The sequence below is a fragment of the Bombina bombina genome, chromosome 2, assembly GCF_027579735.1.
Source record: "Bombina bombina isolate aBomBom1 chromosome 2, aBomBom1.pri, whole genome shotgun sequence".
Classification (NCBI taxonomy): Eukaryota; Metazoa; Chordata; class Amphibia; order Anura; family Bombinatoridae; genus Bombina; species Bombina bombina.
Window position 1 is genome coordinate 1,082,192,769 of NC_069500.1, and position 18,654 is coordinate 1,082,211,422.

The following is an 18,654-nucleotide window of genomic DNA, read 5'->3' on the forward strand; positions in this document are numbered from 1 at the left end:
TTTTACTTTTAGCAACCAAAGCCATTCCAGGAACCTACTTCGCTCGCCCCTTATCACGTTACCATTAAATCGCAACCACTGCTTCCAATAGTAATCTTATGCCCTCCAGGTTCTTGGGGCCAAAGATTTTCCAACCAGTTTTCTTATACCTTCTATGCGCTCCCAATCTGCCAAAGAAAGATGGGGCAGTATTCACCTTCTTTTCTAGTGGCAGGCGCGGACCTCCTAAACACCACCCAATTAAACCTTGACAAAGCATTGGCTATTACATTTTTATATCCTGCAATGTGTTTCGCTTTAAAACAGATGTTCAACTGCAAGCATTTTAGCACTAAGTAAGTATCTCAAATACTTTATTACCAGCATTGAAAATGCTGAAAGGTTGTTAATCACGTCTACTATTCCCTGATTATCCGATTCAACTTAATGTTTTTATTTTGTCATGTTTCTCCCCACAGCTCTACTGCTACCACAATGGGGACAAATTCCAATAAAGCCAAGTTCCTCACCCATCCGCTCCTTTCCCAATCTGCTGGCCACTTACCCACACACGATCTCCCCTGTAGATATGCACCAAAACCTTTGCTCCCTGCCGCGTTTGCGTAAAGCTCTAACTCATTTGCTGCTGCTGCTCTTGGCCATATTCTGATTCCTTCTTGCAAGAAATTATCCCATACTTTCAAATCCTCACTTATCTCCCCTGACACCCTAATCATGTGTTCTGGTCTTTTGCGCCCTTCGTGCTTAGCTACAAATGCCTTTTAAGAATCTTCCCTACTGGTATGACTTTACATGCAAAGTTCAGTAGAAAGAAAAAAGGTTAGTGATCCTTGCTTTCTGTCTCACCTGCCCTTTTTGCCTTCCCCCAGCCCACCTCCTGAGCGATATTATTCTCCTCCCTACAGTTTCCCTTATCAGATCTCTGGCCTTTTTCCCTTCTCCATTGTTAACCCACATTGGCCCTTCATGGAGTGTATGACTATCCCTAAAAAATGCTAGGCTGGTACAAGGCCCCTCTCTTTTCTCCTTAACTACCGGTACCCCTAAGTATTCCCACATTCCCAACAAATTCACCTTTAACTTTTCACAATCGTTAGCTCCTGCTAGTCCCATCAACAAAAAATCATCTAAATAGTGAACAACATTGTCCATACCAGACTTCTTAACGCTTAACTAATGCAAAGAATAGCTAAATTTTTCAAAAACTGAACACGAAATTTAACACCCCATGGGTAAACTTTTTTTTTTTTTTTTTTTGTTTTTTTTGTTTTCAAAAGAGCTTTATTCAAGTATAATAAGTATACAAAATAAAAAGTGATCTTACAAGATAAAAAACTGTAAAAATACAAGACAAAATAACCTAAACAACGTGTCATAGACAATAAAGTTACGACTTGAATCAGTGCTTTAAAGGTATGTTTACATATAGCCAATGATGTCCAGCTGGATCCCTGGCGGTGTTAACAAGTCTACAGCCATATTTGTTATTATTATATACCCCATCGGGTTACACAGAATATCACTCATGAAAATGGCGTAGAATATAAGTCCAATAAGCTTCTATCCAGTCCAGGTTCAGTGATCTTAAATTCCTATTGCATTATACCTTGAGAAATTTAGAAGAACTGCGTAACAACAAAAGAATTTACAAAGCTTAACACATTTTCTACCGTGAGGGCCACTATACTCTACTATTCTGGGCGATATCGATTTTCCTTCCAATACATATATATCACATATTATGTACTATCTTTCACACCTTCAATAAAGATCAACTGCCAACCACCTCTAAGCCATAAATATACTGCTCCCATAGAAATAACATATCATGGTACAAAGTCAAATTTCCTATTTTAAGATAATGTAGCCTCTCTAGTATTAAGGTGTGCTTCGCTAGATCATACCAATTACTAAGTGTAGGTGCATGTGTCTTCTTCCAGGATCTTGCTATGAGCCTTTTTGCTGCGTTTATTAGTATTTGATAAAGGTTTCTCCTAATCCTACATGAGATCTCAGTGTTAGCATTGAACAAGATACCCTCAGGCGACAGTGTCCAATCAATTCCAATAGTTTTGCAAATCTGGTTATGTATTTGTACCCAAAATGTGTGTATTATTCTACATTCCCACCATATGTGGTACATGGTACCTTCCTGCCCACAACCCCTCCAGCATCTGCCACTGGCATTTTTAAACATGTGTTTTAGTTTGCCGGGCGTTAGGTACCACCTAGTGAGGATTTTGGTATTTGTTTCAAGTGCTGTTGATGAGTGTGCTGATTTGGCTGTTGCCTGAAACCATGTATCCCACTGTTTACAAGAAAACCTTCTGCCCATTTCAGCCTCCCATTTAGATATGTAATTCGGTTTGGCCGGAAGACTTGACTTAAGGACGGTCCTATACATTGTGGAGATCACCCCCTTAGGGTGTTGGCGCGATATGCATACATTTTCAAATATTGTGAGTGGCCTGAGCAAATCTTGCTTGCTTTTGTGCATAGTTAGGAAATGACGTACCTGATGGTATCTCAACCAGGATTGGAAAAAAGTATAACCTTGTGTCAGTAGGGCGTCTCTCTGCGCTATTCTTCCCTTTTCTAATAACAAATATATAGGGATATAATCTAACAGTTTAGATGCTTGATCTACTTTCAATTTCTTCCCTGACCAACCAGGCAGGAGTTCCTCATTTGGATCAAGTATTGTTAGAGGGGAGTAAATGGATGTTATGTGTTTGTGTTTGTTACGTAATTTTAACCAGTCAGACCAGGTTTTCTTGATAATTGGGTAAGCTTCAATTTTTTCTATAGGTGGTTTTTGAGGAGCCCAACAGATCCCACCTATGTGTGAGACCCCCAGCAGTTGAGATTCTAGATGGACACTTCTCTTATAAGAGTTGCCCCCCTGTCTGCACCATTCTACTACCTTATTTGCGGCAATCGCCAATTTATAAAAGTGCAAATTAGGGACCCCCAGTCACCCTTCTTCCCTGTGCCTGTAAAGCGTGTTCTTAGCTAGGCGCGGGGGTTTCCTATCCCAAATATAAGTGTCTATAATCACTTGCAACTTGCTAATGTCTGCTGTCACTCCCGATATGGGCAATGCTTGCATGACATACAGTGCTTTTGGTAATAATGTCATTTTGGCAGCAGCAATTCTGCCCAGCCAGGAAATATGTTTTTTCGGTAGCCAAGAAGATGCCAAATGTTCGAATTCCCCTAGCAATCGGCCATAATTTAGTTTCCGTAGGGAAATAGGGTCCTGTGTCAAGAATATCCCCAAATATTTTAATGCTTGACTCTGAATTTTATAGGGGAACATATGTTTAATTTCTAATACTTCTGAGTCTGCGAGGTTTATCGGATATAATTCCGATTTGTTAATATTTATCAAGAAATTTGACACTGCCCCATATGTCTCCAGTTCATTTTGGATGTGTGGAAGAGAAAGTAATGGTTCAGCTATTGTCAGGAGAATATCGTCAGCGAACATTGCCAACTTATAAGTTTGGTCTTGTATAGTAATACCCTTTATTCCCGATTGTTCACGTAATTTTGTGGCCAATGGTTCTAATGATAGTATAAAAAACGGATGGGGGAGAGCGGGCAGCCCTGCCTCGTCCCATTCCTGATTTCGAGGTGATCAGACAGAGTCCCATTAACCCGTATCTGGGCCGATGGGGTAGAATATAGGGCAAAAAAATTTTAAATAATTTTTTTGGGGAAGCCGAATTTTTGAAGGGTTGTTAATAAAAAGGTCCAATCTAATCTATCAAATGCTTTTTCAGCATCAGGTAAATTGCAGGAATTTTGAATTTTTTAATGTAGTCCATTAAGTTTAATACTTTTCCAATATTATCTTTGGCCTCTCTCTCTGGGACAAAGCCAACTTGGTCGTGATGTATTAGTTTTGGGAGAACTTTATTTATCCTATTTGCTATGATTTTGGAATATAATTTGATATCTACATTTAACAAGGAGATTGGCCTGAAATTAGCTGGGGTCTCTGGCTTTTTGCCGGGTTTAGGGAGTACCGAGATATGGGCCTGTAGCATTGTATCAGGGAAAACTACATTTTCAGATATTTGATTGAAAAGGGTAAGTAAATGTGGGATGAGTTGGGTCTTGAAAACTTTGTAATACCTATTACTGAGACCGTCCGGACCTGGGGCCTTGTCCGGTTTCAGTTCTTTAATAGCTTCTATTATCTCCTTACTGGAAATCTGTGCTTCCAAGACCCTGCTTTCATCTTCTGTGAGTTTAGGGAGATTTATACCCTCTAAATATCTTTCGCATTCTGACTGGTGGCTATTTGGCGCTCTGTTGGGAAACAAATTATATAATCTGTGATAGAACTTCCTGAAGGAGTCCCCAATGGATTTTGTGTCCTCAATATTAGTGTTATGTGGTGATTTGAGTGAGTGAATGTAGGAGTTTGTGCGTTGCTGCTTTAATGCTCTAGCTAATAGCTTCCCCGATCTATTTCCCTCACCATAGTATTTTTGTTGTATGTGCAATTGACTTCTCTGTGACTCGAGTTGCAAGTGCTTGTTTAGATTTTCCCTTTTATTTTGTAGAATCCTAGCCAGTTCCTGGTCCCTAGGATGTAGTTTCAATGACATATCAGCCTCAGATACCTCTTGTGCTAATTTAACATATTCTGCAAGGGCTTGTTTGCGTTTATATGCTTGTAATTTGATAAATTCGCCTCTGATATAAGCTTTATGTGCTTCCCACACTATCGCGGGGCTAATGTCTGGTGTGCTATTAATAGTAAAATAGCTATCTAGATACTCCGCAAATGATTCTACCACTTTTGAGTCAGCTAACAGTACATTGTCAAGACGCCATGTAAAAGGCTTGATGGGGGTAGAAGGCCATGCCATCTCACATTCCACTAAAGAGTGGTCTGACCATACTGTATGTTTGATATTGACATATTTAACTAATGAAAGCGCAAGATGATCTACTAGAATTTAGTCTAGTCTTGAGTAACTTTTTTGTGGGTTTGAAAAGAAGGTGTAATCTCTAGTTTGTGGATGGGTGTAGCGCCATGTATCATGTAGTGTCAAAGCTCTAATGTCTTTCCATATAGAATGAAGCATTTTTTGGTTCTGTCGAACAGTGGGGTTAGAGCTGTCTAGGTCAGGTTCGAGAGGGGTATTAAGATCTCCAGCGACAATTAAGGGGCCTTTGGCTAGGACTGTAATCCTATCTGAGATTTGTGAAACAAAACAGTCCTGCCTCACATTGGGAGCGTATAAATTGACAATAGTCACAGGTCTACCAAACATCAGGCCCATAATTCCCAAGAATCTCCCCTCCTTATCCTTATCAATTTTTTGGAGTTTAAATGGAATTGATTTGTGCACCAAAATGCTAACCCCGTTAATTTTTTTGGTGGAGTTCGTACTGTGGAAATGTTGCGGGTATTGAGTTGAAAGAAACCTAGGTATCTTACCCGTCTTAAAATGCGTTTCCTGCAGTAAGAGGAATTTCCCTCCTCTCCTATACAGGTCTCTGATAGCCATATTCCGCTTATTAGGGCAATTGAAACCTTTTACATTTTGAGTGATTATATGTATAGTGGGTGTGTTAGTTTCTGTCATCCAGAGTGTTGAAGCTATGTTTTGATAATCCTAAGCTATATGGCGATGTTATAAATGATTTACAGTGATATTTAGCCCAGAGTACATGTCTGAAATTGAAGTGGCCCCCACGGCAGTAGCTAAAAAAATAAACAAAATAAAATTCAAACAAGATAAGTAGTGCACAACTGGTGCAAATGAAAAGAGCTATAACTAGCATTCTTTTAAGGGGAGAATACAAAACCCCTATTGGGCATGAAATAGATATTACCTCAAGCTTGCACAGTGGTGCACCCTGAGTGTTGCTTAGTGTGTGTGCCTGGAAACATTTAGACATAAGATATGTTACATCTCGATTTGCAGACTAAACAATTTAGACATCCATACATTACATTCAAAGAAACATGTGAGCCCTACCATTACAGTATTCAAATATTTACATTACAATGTAGGTTCTACTCAGTTCAAAGGCAATAATCATACCTTATTTACGCGGCATGTCTCACCTCTCTTCATCTACAAGGACTCTTGTCCGTCAATCAGTGTGGCTGTACCCCACCAAAATTCCTTCTGTGAGATCATCTTGCCCCAGCCCACCCCTCCTTTAATTCACAGAGTGGGCCAGTGCAGACGAAAACCAGATAAAAAAACCTGCTGCATCAGCTGCAACCCTCACCACATAGACTTAATTAAATTCAATCCCACAACAGAAAGAAAGAGAGAAAGTTCACTTTCCTGAAGTTGCAGCAGAGTCCACTTTTTGAATGTCTTTATTGACCAACTTTGCTGGGACTCTCTTCCACTCCGTTCTCTGTGGTAGAGGTGGGGCAGTATAGAGTCTCTCCCCTCTTCCTTCACGGATCTCATCTTGCTGAGGCATGGTGGTGATTTCCAGGTCCTTACAGACCTTCTGTATATCCTCTGTTGTATTGCATATTAATCTTCTTCCCTTCCATGGGATTTGCAGATTGAAAGGGTGGCCCCATCTGTATGGGATATTACGTTGTCTCAGTGTGGTGGTAAAGAATCTAAATTCACGTCTCTTCTGCAATGTTCTTGGAGTCAAATCTTCAAATAATTGAATGGAGTCAGCCCTGAACTTAAGAGGAAATTTCTGTCGTGCTTTTTTCATTATCTCCTCTTTGATTTTATAACTAGTAATCTTGACAATAACATCTCTTGGGGGCTGGTCACCCAGAGGTTTTGCTCACAAGGCCCGGTGGAACCTATCCAGTGCTATAGTGGCTTCTGGGTCTACTCCCAAGACAAGAGTAAACAAACCTTGTAGGTAGTCTTCCAGATCTGGTGATAGGATGGTCTCTGGGATTCCTCTGATTCGAATGTTACTGCGATGACTGCGGTTTTCCAGGTCATCTAGCTTGTTCTCCATTTGTAAAAGTTGCTCATCTTGAGAGGCCACCTTAGACCTGAGAAAGAGTATGTTGGAATCGGTGAGGGTATTGTTGTCTTCTAATTTTTCTACTCTCTGGCCCATATCTGAAAGCTCCTTTTTAATCTCAGAGATTTCCTCCCTGATGCATTGTTTAACTTGGCCAATTAGGTTGGAAAATTCCTTTTTTGAGGGTAGGGAATTCAGCAGGGCTCTAGGAACTGAAATGGTGTGTTCTGAACTCTCTCCCTCAGATTCAGATGAGGCAGAGGAAGCATCCCCTCTGGCATCGCTTGTAGCTGTTAGCACTTTCCCAGGTGTATCTATGTGCTTGAAAAAATTATTTACTGAAGGGTTTGTTGTTGTCTGTTTTTTAGCGCCTTTGTCCGGCTTGCCTCCCTTTTTGGGAGACATTTTAACTCCTGTGTAAAAGAGATCGGTACTTGATATCTTGATAGAAAGGATAAAATACAGTATCAATTAACTGCTGGCAGATTGATTAAGCTAGGTCTGCCACTCTTATCGCTAATGTCAGTGTCTCTTGTCCTCTGCAAAACATGCATTTATCACCAGCTGTGAGTCTGGGGCCAGAGTGTATTGTTTGTTACCCTTCCTTCCTTCCTTCCTTCCTTCTTAGGCTAACCGCATGTGTCCAGGAATGCGCAACATGCGTCAGTGGGATATATTTTTTATTAAATGGTCGGCATAATTCACACTAACCAATGCCAAGCATATCTCTTGCTTTGTTGTTATATTTACTGCTGTCCCCTTATAGCAGGCTCAATGTTCATTATTGTATGTGGACATATGCTCCTGTTCACTGTGGCTAATGGCGGCCATCTATTAAATTTAGTGCTTCCCGTCCCGGGGCCTCACACGAGTACAGCATGCCCACAGAAAGGCACCCACCTCAGACGACAGATACCCGCTTACCACTGCGATCACTTTCCCAAGTTTTTTTTCTCGCAGTCTGTCTAGCAGCTTTCTCCTCTGTCCGCGATCAGCGGTAAGCAGCATCTCCTTCATACGACGCTTGGATGCGTTACAGGACGCAGGCCGCGGTGTAATAAAATGCCGTCTCCTTACTGTTGTGTTGTATGTCCGGGCAGGTGTCAATCCGGGTTGATAAATAGGGCTTATTAAGACTTCTTAGCAGTTCAGTTTAGCCAGGCACACTCACATTTAAATTGATTTAGCCCTTAAGGGAGACTAGAGCTCACAAACGTGCAGCCATCTCCTGTGAGTGCTGGCTCCGCCCCCACCCCATGGGTAAACTTTTATCAACCTAATAGTTACCATTGAACTTGCAACCCATTAAATAAAAAACTCTCTGGATTAAGGGGCAATAACTGAAATGCTGACACTATGACAATTTTTTTATAACAAAGCTCCCTTACCAAGGCATGCACCATATGCACCGCTCTGTCAAAAAACTGGTATTCCACCTATGAAAATTTGTAGCTATTGCATCATTTACTGACCCTCCCCTAGGGTATGATAGGTGTTGGATCATCCTGTACTTGCCCTGCTCCTTCTTTGGGACTACGCCTAAGGGAGACACTACTAAATCCTCAATCAGTTTTTCTTTAAATGGGCCTGCCATCCTCCCTAATTTTACCTCCTTGTCCAATTTCTCTTGCAGCACCTCTGGGAATTCTATGGCTGATTTTAAATTTCTCGCCTTACCTGCCCCTTTCACCTCAAATTGAACTGGTACCACAAAACCCTCAGACAAACCATGCTCTAGAATTTTTTTTATCATCTTCTTATATGCCTGTAATTCCTGTAACAACCTATCTATTTTCAGCTGTGTTTTGGCCAACCCCCAATCCAACTCCACTGCTGGACTGCTGCATTATCCTGCCCTCAAAAGGAATACCTGGGCCCATTCACATTGCCCCTTTTACAATCCACGCCAGGGTGACTTCCATTACAATATCTACACCCATGCCTATATTTACAGGGATTCCCTCTAACACACCTCTTATCGCCCCCTATGCAACCCCTCCTCCTAGTGACATCACGCATATTAATTAATCAATCCAGAAGAAGCATGACCAGCTGAAACTGTAAACCTGGCTTACTCCCCCACTCCTTATCTGGTTACTATGGCATCTAAACACTGCCCAAGCTTAAAACAACAAACCACTCCTTACTTCCCTTTGCTAATAAAGTAAATTCCTTAAAGGACCAGTCAAAACAGCAGATTTGCTAAATCAACAAATGCATGATAAAGAGACAATGCGCTAGCACTTAGTCTGAACTTCAATTAAGTATTAGATTTTTTTTTTTTTTAACAATTTTAAAGTTATGTACATTTCCACTCCCCCTGTACCATGTGCCAGCAATCAGCCAATCACCAATACATATATGTATATTCTGTGAATTTTTACACATGCTCAGTAGGAGCTGGTGACTCAAAAAGTGTAAATATAAAAAGACTTTGCACGTTTTTTTTTTTTTTAATGGATGTAAATTGGAAAGTTGTTTATAATTGCATGCTCTATCTGAATCATTAAAGTTTAATTTGACCTGAGTGTCCCTTTAAGCTGTTCTCTTGGTATTCTGTCAGTACACTGTACTAAGGAATTTAAACTTTAGTTTTCCATTCCCTGTACTCCCATTAATTTATAATGTTCCCTTCTACCAACTTATTTTCTTTATTTAATAATAATAAAGACTGACACAAAAGTTTTGCGTTCTCTCCCCTCCATTGGATATTTTGTTTGTTAGAATATCTCAGCTGTGTATTCAATAAATATTAGTACAGATTATTTATGGATTATAAATATTAACAATACAATTTTCATTGTCAATACCTCCAATTCATATAGTAGAATCTTAGCAGTGCACCCCAGAAAAATGTTATCTAATCTCAGTAGCGCACTCCAAAATAACACTATTGAGATATTTAGCAATTAATGACAATAAGATTAATATTAAATATTATTATTTAATCACAAATTAAAATGTTTCCTAATTTCTGAACAGGTTATTTTTTGTAAACACAGTGATTATATTTATGCAGTAAATACAATATTGATTATGACCATATATATATTAATTGATTATTACCATATTAAAATTATAATATAAAGCGGGGGCGGAGCTAACCGCAGAGCCGACCGGACGCACACTATCAGTGCTCCAGGCTTTACTCAACTAAAACTAAAATAAAACAAGTGTTTAGTCACCTAATCTATAATTAAAAGGTGACATAGTGGGGGCGGAGTGAAGAGCTGAACCGGCAGGACACACTTTAGAGGAGCTCCTGATCCACATTTGCAATATAAGTGCTTTTTGGATGCTTTTAACAGTTATCTGTGACTCCAAATTGGATATATCTATAAAAGACCTCAAAGGAGAGTGAAGGCTGCTTTTCATGGTGTATTCCAGCCTATGCTGTTCAGCCAAACCAAACGTTTCTGTTTTACAGGCCGTGGAGTTTTAAGCTGCCGCATGTCCCCCCCGGACACCGGGTTATAGAGTAGTCCTACTTGACTACACATATTACATGAAGATGGATACTGACTCAATCTGTGCTATGCTAGAAGACCATTATGCTGATCTGAGAACTTTGATAGCGCAATCTTTTACAAGCTGTTTTGCTCCACGTGGCTATCAAGATGGCGTCTGGGAGCCAGAGACTCTTAATGATCGCTTGGGACTTAATAAATGTAAGAGCCTAAATGACAAGGCGGACTCAATGGCATTAGATCCAGACATAACTTCCCTCCCTGTCACTGTTAGGGATGCAGTGCATGCCGCTGTGAGCCTAGATGTGGAGGCACAAGGAGCCGTTCCCTTGAGCGGGGGGGAGACAACTCAGATCCCCTTGCCTCGGTATGCAACTGACAGGGAGCTTGCCTGCATAGAATTTGTGACTTACAACAAAATCCCTGCACAAGGGGTATTTGAGACCCCTACTACAAGCAAGGCTGACCTATATAGCTTGGATCCAGATCTACTGTGCCGAGGAGCTGCAGAGACGAGGGAAACTTGCGCTGCAGAGGAGACAAGCGCATCGACTAACCCACAGCTCTATCTCACGGCTCTTCCGATGACGACAGGATGGCAGGACATGGAGCCCGAGACAAGGCAGCATAACTCTAAGGCGCACCCTCCCTCACGCCAACAATCTGTGCCTACCTATGACCGGAGCGGACCGAGCTCGGTGAGTACAGCCTCGCCTGACAAGCTTGACAAACTAGGGTCAGCCCCCCGTAGGCAAAACTATGGACACAAGCTGGACATGTTTTTCGAGTCACCGGAGGGCTGCCGGTCAGACGTGTCTTTACTGGGGGGTGATACGCTCCTGATAGGGCCCGTTCAGAGGGCTGCAAAAAGGTTAGGTGACATCCTCATCATCCCCCGGACTCTGCATAAACAGGGGATCGGCTGAAAGACTCGTACAATGTTTGCACTCAGCTCCTTGGGGGGAAAAAAAAAAAGCTGAGAACGGGTTAAGTTTATTTGGGCTTAACCCCAATATCATTTTGTACTCTTTATTCTCCATATTGCTCTTATCCCCTCCCCCATTATACAATATAAATATGTAAACAATATTGGGGATATGGAAAGTTAGCTGTGTCATATGTGTTTGGTTAGCAGGATCATGTAGACATGTTTGCGATTTTCCCTTTATCACCTAGATCAGTGGCTGGCTGGATTCTCACTGAGACGATACTGCACGTTTGACTCAATTCTAACCCCTGACAACAAATGTCTTATAGTTTAAGTGAACAGTCCTCAAGCTAACAGTCATATTTTCCTCAACAAATGATGGCAATAGGGATTGATGTTGTTGATTCTCTTTTTCCCATATAATCTCGCATTTATGTGGCTTTTACATATCTAGGAGTAACATGTTAACCCTGCAGGACACTTTACAGGCCTAAAGTCCTAGTAATAACGGCATTACACAGTTATATTATATCATTTAATATTGGAGCTACATCCTTAACCCTGGCCTGCTTTCTAGAATATTGTTTCCTCATGCTATAATTAAACAGTTTGGCACAGTACTACATCCTATAAGTGCATAGGCACTTGGGGCTATGGCCCTGGGATGGTTAATTATTCCATTATGTTAATTGCTCTTATTAGCTAGCAGTTAAGAAAGTCGGGGCCTATCCGGTAACACTAAGTAATATTTTTACTTCTGTCCACCTATTTAACCTGGAATCCTATATATTCTCAACAAGCCATTATGAACCTCTATTTGTTTACTATTACAAGTGTATATAGTGGGTAAAGCTTTGTAGCTGCCGTATAAGCTCAGAGATAGATTTTACTGCTCCTACTTCTAGTGGAAGTTACAGAAATAATTCTTAGGGGAAGAGGTTGATCGCCCTATTGTATATAGCCACAGGCACATGGCAAGTTACAATCCCATATATATTTTAGCTTATCCATGTTTGATTTTCAATAGCTACTGTATGTGTACATAACTCCATAGTTTCTCTCTCTAGCATGTTATACACATCACATAATAAAAGATATCATATCATTTCAGTTCCTAGGCCCGAGAGTGGCCTATTTATTATTTTCTTCCCTCCTTAAAGGCCCCCATTATATCTATATGGCAGTTCAGGAGGTCCAAGAGATGCCTCGTTATTTTTCTTTGGGGGGGAATAGTTTAACTTTGTATCATATACTATTATATCTTAGGAGGTATCAGATAACTGAGGTTTATTGTTCAATGTGTACTTTCAATTTCAAGCAATATGTAAGTTAATGGACGATGCTATGTGGCGATTATTTAATTGTCAATTTTGTGTTTGCGTGATGTTTTGTATAATCACCTGCTTGTATTATTTTTCTTAAAACCTCAATAAAAAATTTATAAAAAAAAAAAAAAAAAAAAAAAAAAAAGGTGACATAGTGCTTCCTACTACTTTAGGCACCCACTGCCTCCTTTAAAAGAGAAGTCTCTGCGATATCAGAAGGAAGGCTTTGAGCCACACTCCTACCTTCAACAAGCCGCTTGCATACAGGAGATAGAAAAACTGCACCCCATCAGGCTCCGGAGGGTCGGGGATCTGCTCCGGATCTGAAGAACTGAGCCACAGATACAGCCTGGCCGGGGTGACACTGACCGCAATTGAGACTAAAAGCTTATCTAAGCGCCTTAACGGCCACCCGACACGAACCGGAGCATTAGCCACCAAGCCTCGTTAGGCTGAGTCCCTTTAGAGGGAGAGCGGAGGTGGGGAGGCAGTTGGCGGAGCCTGCTGAGGGGAAAGAGGACACTTGGAGTTCGGGACACCCACCTGAGATCCTCTTTGGCGCGAACCGCGGCCATCTTGCCCGCGGATATTAGGAAGAAGCTGCCGCATGTGAGGGGAGAAAACTGTGCCGATAAGATCCTGCAGCTGCCCTTCTGGTAACAGTCCACGAAGGACCCGGTGTCGGCTGAGAGTTTGCCTGGGCACTGTTGGGGGCTCTTGGAAAGCTCCGGTGGGAGACCCATTTCTCTACAGCTATAGGAGAGGCCTGCCTGGGCCTACTAGCACTTCGAGGACAGGCCTGAGATTGTCATCGCAAGTGGGAGCACGGGTAAGCCTGACTTACGGGACCACCGGGGAGGCTTGTGCTTATATAGCCTGAACTCTGGGCCGGAGCTGCATTAAGGAACCTATGAGGCCTATTCCCAGTGCGTGTTGCACACTGATACTACGCTGCCCTATACCGCAACCGACGCCAGCTTCAACTAGAATTCGGCACCGGAGCACAGTGACTCCCTAGGGCTGGTGCCGAGAGTGAGAAGAAATACAGGCCGCCCCTACACGCGGCACCACTCTGGTCCCTACAAAGCCAATAAAAGTTGCCGGAGACATCTCAGACTGCCGCTACACCCAGGAGCAGTAACCCGGTTGAAAGACTGTGGGGCGCCGAGCTGGTAAGAGCAACTGACGCTAATACACACTTACAAGGCAGACAGCCTGAGGCGCGAAAAGACGCCATCTTACCTTACCTAGGGTCGCATCAGACTGTCTCGCGGCAGCTCCCAGTATCACACTCCTATACAATAGTGCCATTCTGAAAGCCTAAAAACTTAAGGGACATTGCAAAAGCCCATTACACACTTTACATCCCCACCGAAGATAGCCCTTAGGACTTTTAATACTGGGGGCTCAACTAACTACCCGCATAACAGATGAAACACGGAAACTGCAGCACCTAAATAACACAAAACCTTATCTTTGTTTTTGGTTACTAAGCTCCAGAGCTGTGCTGTGAAAGTTTAGGGGATTCAATATAAAAAAAAAAAAAAAAAAGTTCTTATTTACTTCAAAGACTTCCACCTTTGCTTGTTGGGACTGCCCTGCTTTTAGAGGGGGTTTGTGTTCTTCCCCCTCCTCTCTATACCGCACAGATCATCAAGTGCAGCTACACCCAATTTATCTGCTAAACAAACTAATAAATACCCCTACACCAACTATTGCTACCCCTGCACCAACTATTGTTCCCTCCTATAAAGACGCCATTGTTTGTGATGTGAACTAGGCCACTGTAATTGAAGCCTTTACAAGAACTGCAGGATATGGGAATGAGCCCATAAAGTTTGTGAGACACCCACCAAACACCAAACAAGTGAACTTTCAGAGTCCCTCCTTATTAGCCATTTAAGCATTTAGAGTGGATTTCTCTGGGACATTTTCACCTTTCCTGCCTTAAAATTGTTAGTGGTTCCGAGAGCAGGACATAAAAGTGCGGGTGATAAGAGGCTCGCCAGTTTACTATCTAGGAGAGGGACTCTCTATATCTGTATGCTCCCCCACTGGTAACTCTCAGGGGCATCATCTGTCGCTTCTGCCTGAGCTGCCCTCTTTTGGTTGATCCATACATGCTGAGCAACTTCAGTTGAACTGTGAAAATACATTGTCATAACAACCTGCCTTATTACTGTGTGGTGTTGCTGCCGCTGCGTCGGCCTGTGTATATCTGGGCCCTTAGGCCAGAGTGGAGTGTTATTTACTTACTATCTCTGTCTAACAATTGTTTTTACCTACAGGTCCTACCTATTATAGCATTCTCACTATCTGCAATTTAGAGGTTGGACAGTTAAAAGGCCACACTTATCAGGACTTGTGTACTGGATTCAGAGCAAGGTATCTTGGTATAAAGGTATGTTTATATATAGCTTAAGAGTGTAATTGAACTTCCCAATTTCTAAAATATCATAGAGGCGCAATCCCCTGGATGCGCTGTTACTCAGCAGGTACTGTAGATTAGAGCCTAACTCCTCTGATACTCTCTGACACTCTCTCCATCCATTTCCTGCTGTACGAAGAGACAGCAGGTCATATCCTCATTTCCTTTTCCCGTCCTGGCCAGGTGAGGGCAATCTCCCTCGAGGGGGTGTCTATGGAGATTTTCATTTTACCCACCCTTGAGGAGGACTGACCTAGATTTGATAATACCGAGGGTTAAGCAGCAGAACTTCATTGTGGCTTGCGGAACACTGCTAAATATGGCTACCTAAACTAAGATTGACGTCAGGGGGACTTTAGTATCATTCTCCTCACCATTGTCCTATTCAATACATTCTACACTGCAAAACTAGTGTCTCAACACCTGGCTTAGGCAGATGAAACAAACTGAAACCATGTCCCAAACTTCCAAAAGGAAAACTAAACCGTCTCACCCATCTGGAAAAACAGTCGCAGATCATTTTAAAAACCATCATGCTGGGAAAACCCAAATGTACAGGGACTCCACTCCTGCATTGGAAGGCAGTGAATCTGAAGGCAGTATAGATTCACAATCTCCTATGTCAGATACTTTATCTGCAAACATTGTGGATGTTCTAACCAGACGAATGAACCTCCTTCAAGAGACACTGACAAAGGAAATTAAGGGTTCCATAGCTGAGCTCCGTAGAGAAATTGGTGCATTGGGAGAACGCACTGAAACTTTGGAGCGTAAACAAGAAGATCTAGTTGTGGACCATGCACACTTACAAGCCTATTCCCAAAACTTAGCAATCCAAATATCTGACCTGGAATTGAAACTAGCTGACATGGAAGACCGCTCCCGACGGAATAATCTGAGATTCCGCGGAATACCTGAAGAGGTTGGCCCCCAAGAACTGGAGTCATATGTTCTGGAGTTCTGTAATATCTTACTGTCCTCTTCGGAGACGCCCGGTATCCTACTTGACAGAGTCCACAGAGTAGCGCGACCTAGAACTGTCTCTCAAGAAAAACCTAGAGATGTTCTAGCAAGGGTCCATTTCTTTACCCACAAAGAGAAGATAATGAGAGAGCTGGTACACAAACCCCAACTTCCTGATAAGTTTCAACAAATAGCGGTGTTCACGGACATTTCCAGCTACACTTTACAAAAGAGACGATCCTTCAGGACCATCACCCAAATTCTGAGAACGGAAAATATCAGATACAGATGGGGATACCCGACAAGGCTTATAGTTTCTAAAGATGGTGAGACTCACACAATTTTCACTCCTAAAGAAGGCTTTGACCTGTTACAAGATTGGGGCTTAGCATCCACCAAACCCCGAAAGGACACTGATTCTTTGCTCCTTAGAGATCGGCCAGCTATTAAGGACATGATCCAACCTTTACCAAGATCTAATGTAAAGGACATTCCTATCGCCACTGAAATCCGGGCGGGCGCCCCAGATTTTACCCCTAGACTACAAAAGCCCACCAAATGATAAAATAAAGAGCTCTGGTCTGAAGCTAGTACACATGTATATATTGTTAGCTGTATTTATCATAGGTTAGTTATAGCTTAAAAGAAAAGGACTGGTATATGGTTCACCAAATGGTAAATAAATAGTCCTGGTCTTCAGCTGGTAAACATGTATATATTGTTAAATGTAATTTCCAGGTATTAGCTGTCTAATACACGAGAGACATGTGGGGACCTGTGACCTCCCATAGGAGAATGGACGCTTGTCCAGCAATACCTGCTCTACTCTCCTAGTAGCCATTTGGTTCTGTTGGGACTCAAGGGGTCTCCCCATCTCGTTTCTTTTCAGTTCCACAGGTGGTTTAATCTCTCTCAGGCACCTATATGCTACTGACCTAAACTATATAGCGAGATAATAGTGTCTACAGCATATTTTATGTCACTAACTTTACATGTTGCTATGCTTGCTGGTCTGAAGCTGGTACACACGTACATATTGTTAGATGTATTTCTCATGTGTTAGTAATAGCTTAAAAGAAAGACACTGTATATGGTTCACCAAATGATAAATAAATAGTTCTGGTCTATAGCTGGTAAACATGTATATATTGTTAAATGTATTTTCCAGGTATCAGCTGTCTAATATGCAAGGGACGTGGGGGGACCTGTGACTTCCCATAGGAGAACGGGCGCTTGCCCAGCAGTACCTGCTCTACTCTCTTAGTAGCCATTTGGTTCTGTTGGGACTCACGGGCTCTCACCATATCGTTTCTTTTCAGTTCCACTGGTTATCTAGTCTCTCTCAGGCACCTATATGCTACTGACCTAAACTGTATAGCGAGATAATAGTGTCTACAATATATCTTATATCACTAACTTTACATGTTACTATGCTTGCAGTAATGTGATGTTTTATTTAGTTTAACGAACAAACTTTGGTATATTCCTTTTATTCACACTCCCCCAATGACAGTCAATCTCTACATACAAGTTAAATACTTGTACTACCTACCCCCCCCCCATATACGCAAATTCTATTTGTGTTATCCCCTTTTACGGGGACTGGAGAAGTCAGTTTAGTATTCAGACATACTTCTCCCTTTGGTGATCCAGAGGTTCACCATACCTGATAAAATATTCAAAACCTCAAATTACCAACATCCATACACTTGGTCCAAATTTCTAAGACATTTATTATACTATTTGAATTGACTAGTTGTTTTTCTTATTCATTTGTCCAATATATCTCTTTTTCATCACTCTCTAGGTGAAATTAAGCTCCCTACGGGAAATAATCCCTAGTGGCTCTTCTTGATTAAGGATACGATAAACAAGTTTTGTGCCCGGTGAGGGCCACACTCAGGTGCGCAGATCCAGGCGGGGTGAGTCTACCATCTAAACCCTTCCCTCTACCTTCCCTCTCCCTACCCATCACTCCCCCCCCCAAACTCAAGATGGCGTCAACCCCTAATAACATATCCTTTGCAACATTAAATGTCAAAGGACTTAACTCACAAGACAAGAGAAGTATGCTTACCAATACCATGAAGTCTCTGAAAGTACAAGTCATGTTTTTACAAGAGACACACTGGTTGGCGTCAACCCAGACTCCATATAGGACCCCAGAATATCCTGTAGTGGTCCTAGCTTCTCATACTGAGAAATCTAGAGGAGTAGCGATTGCCATACATAAATCTATACATTTTGACCATATTCACGCAGAGAGAGATAGCCAGGGGCGGTTTCTACTGCTCAATTGTAAACTAAACGGTACACTGTTCACTCTGGTTAACATCTACGCCCCAAATCAAATGCAATCTAAGTTCCTGAAAGATGCACTGTCTAAAATTGAGAAACACAAAGCTGGAACGACTATACTAGGAGGGGACTTTAATATGATATGGGACCCCCTACTAGATAAGAAAGTTCAGAGTGGGAAAACAATAGACACATACTCTGTGACTATGGCCAACAAATTCTGACAACACTGTCATGTTCTGTATCAGGATATCATGTGAG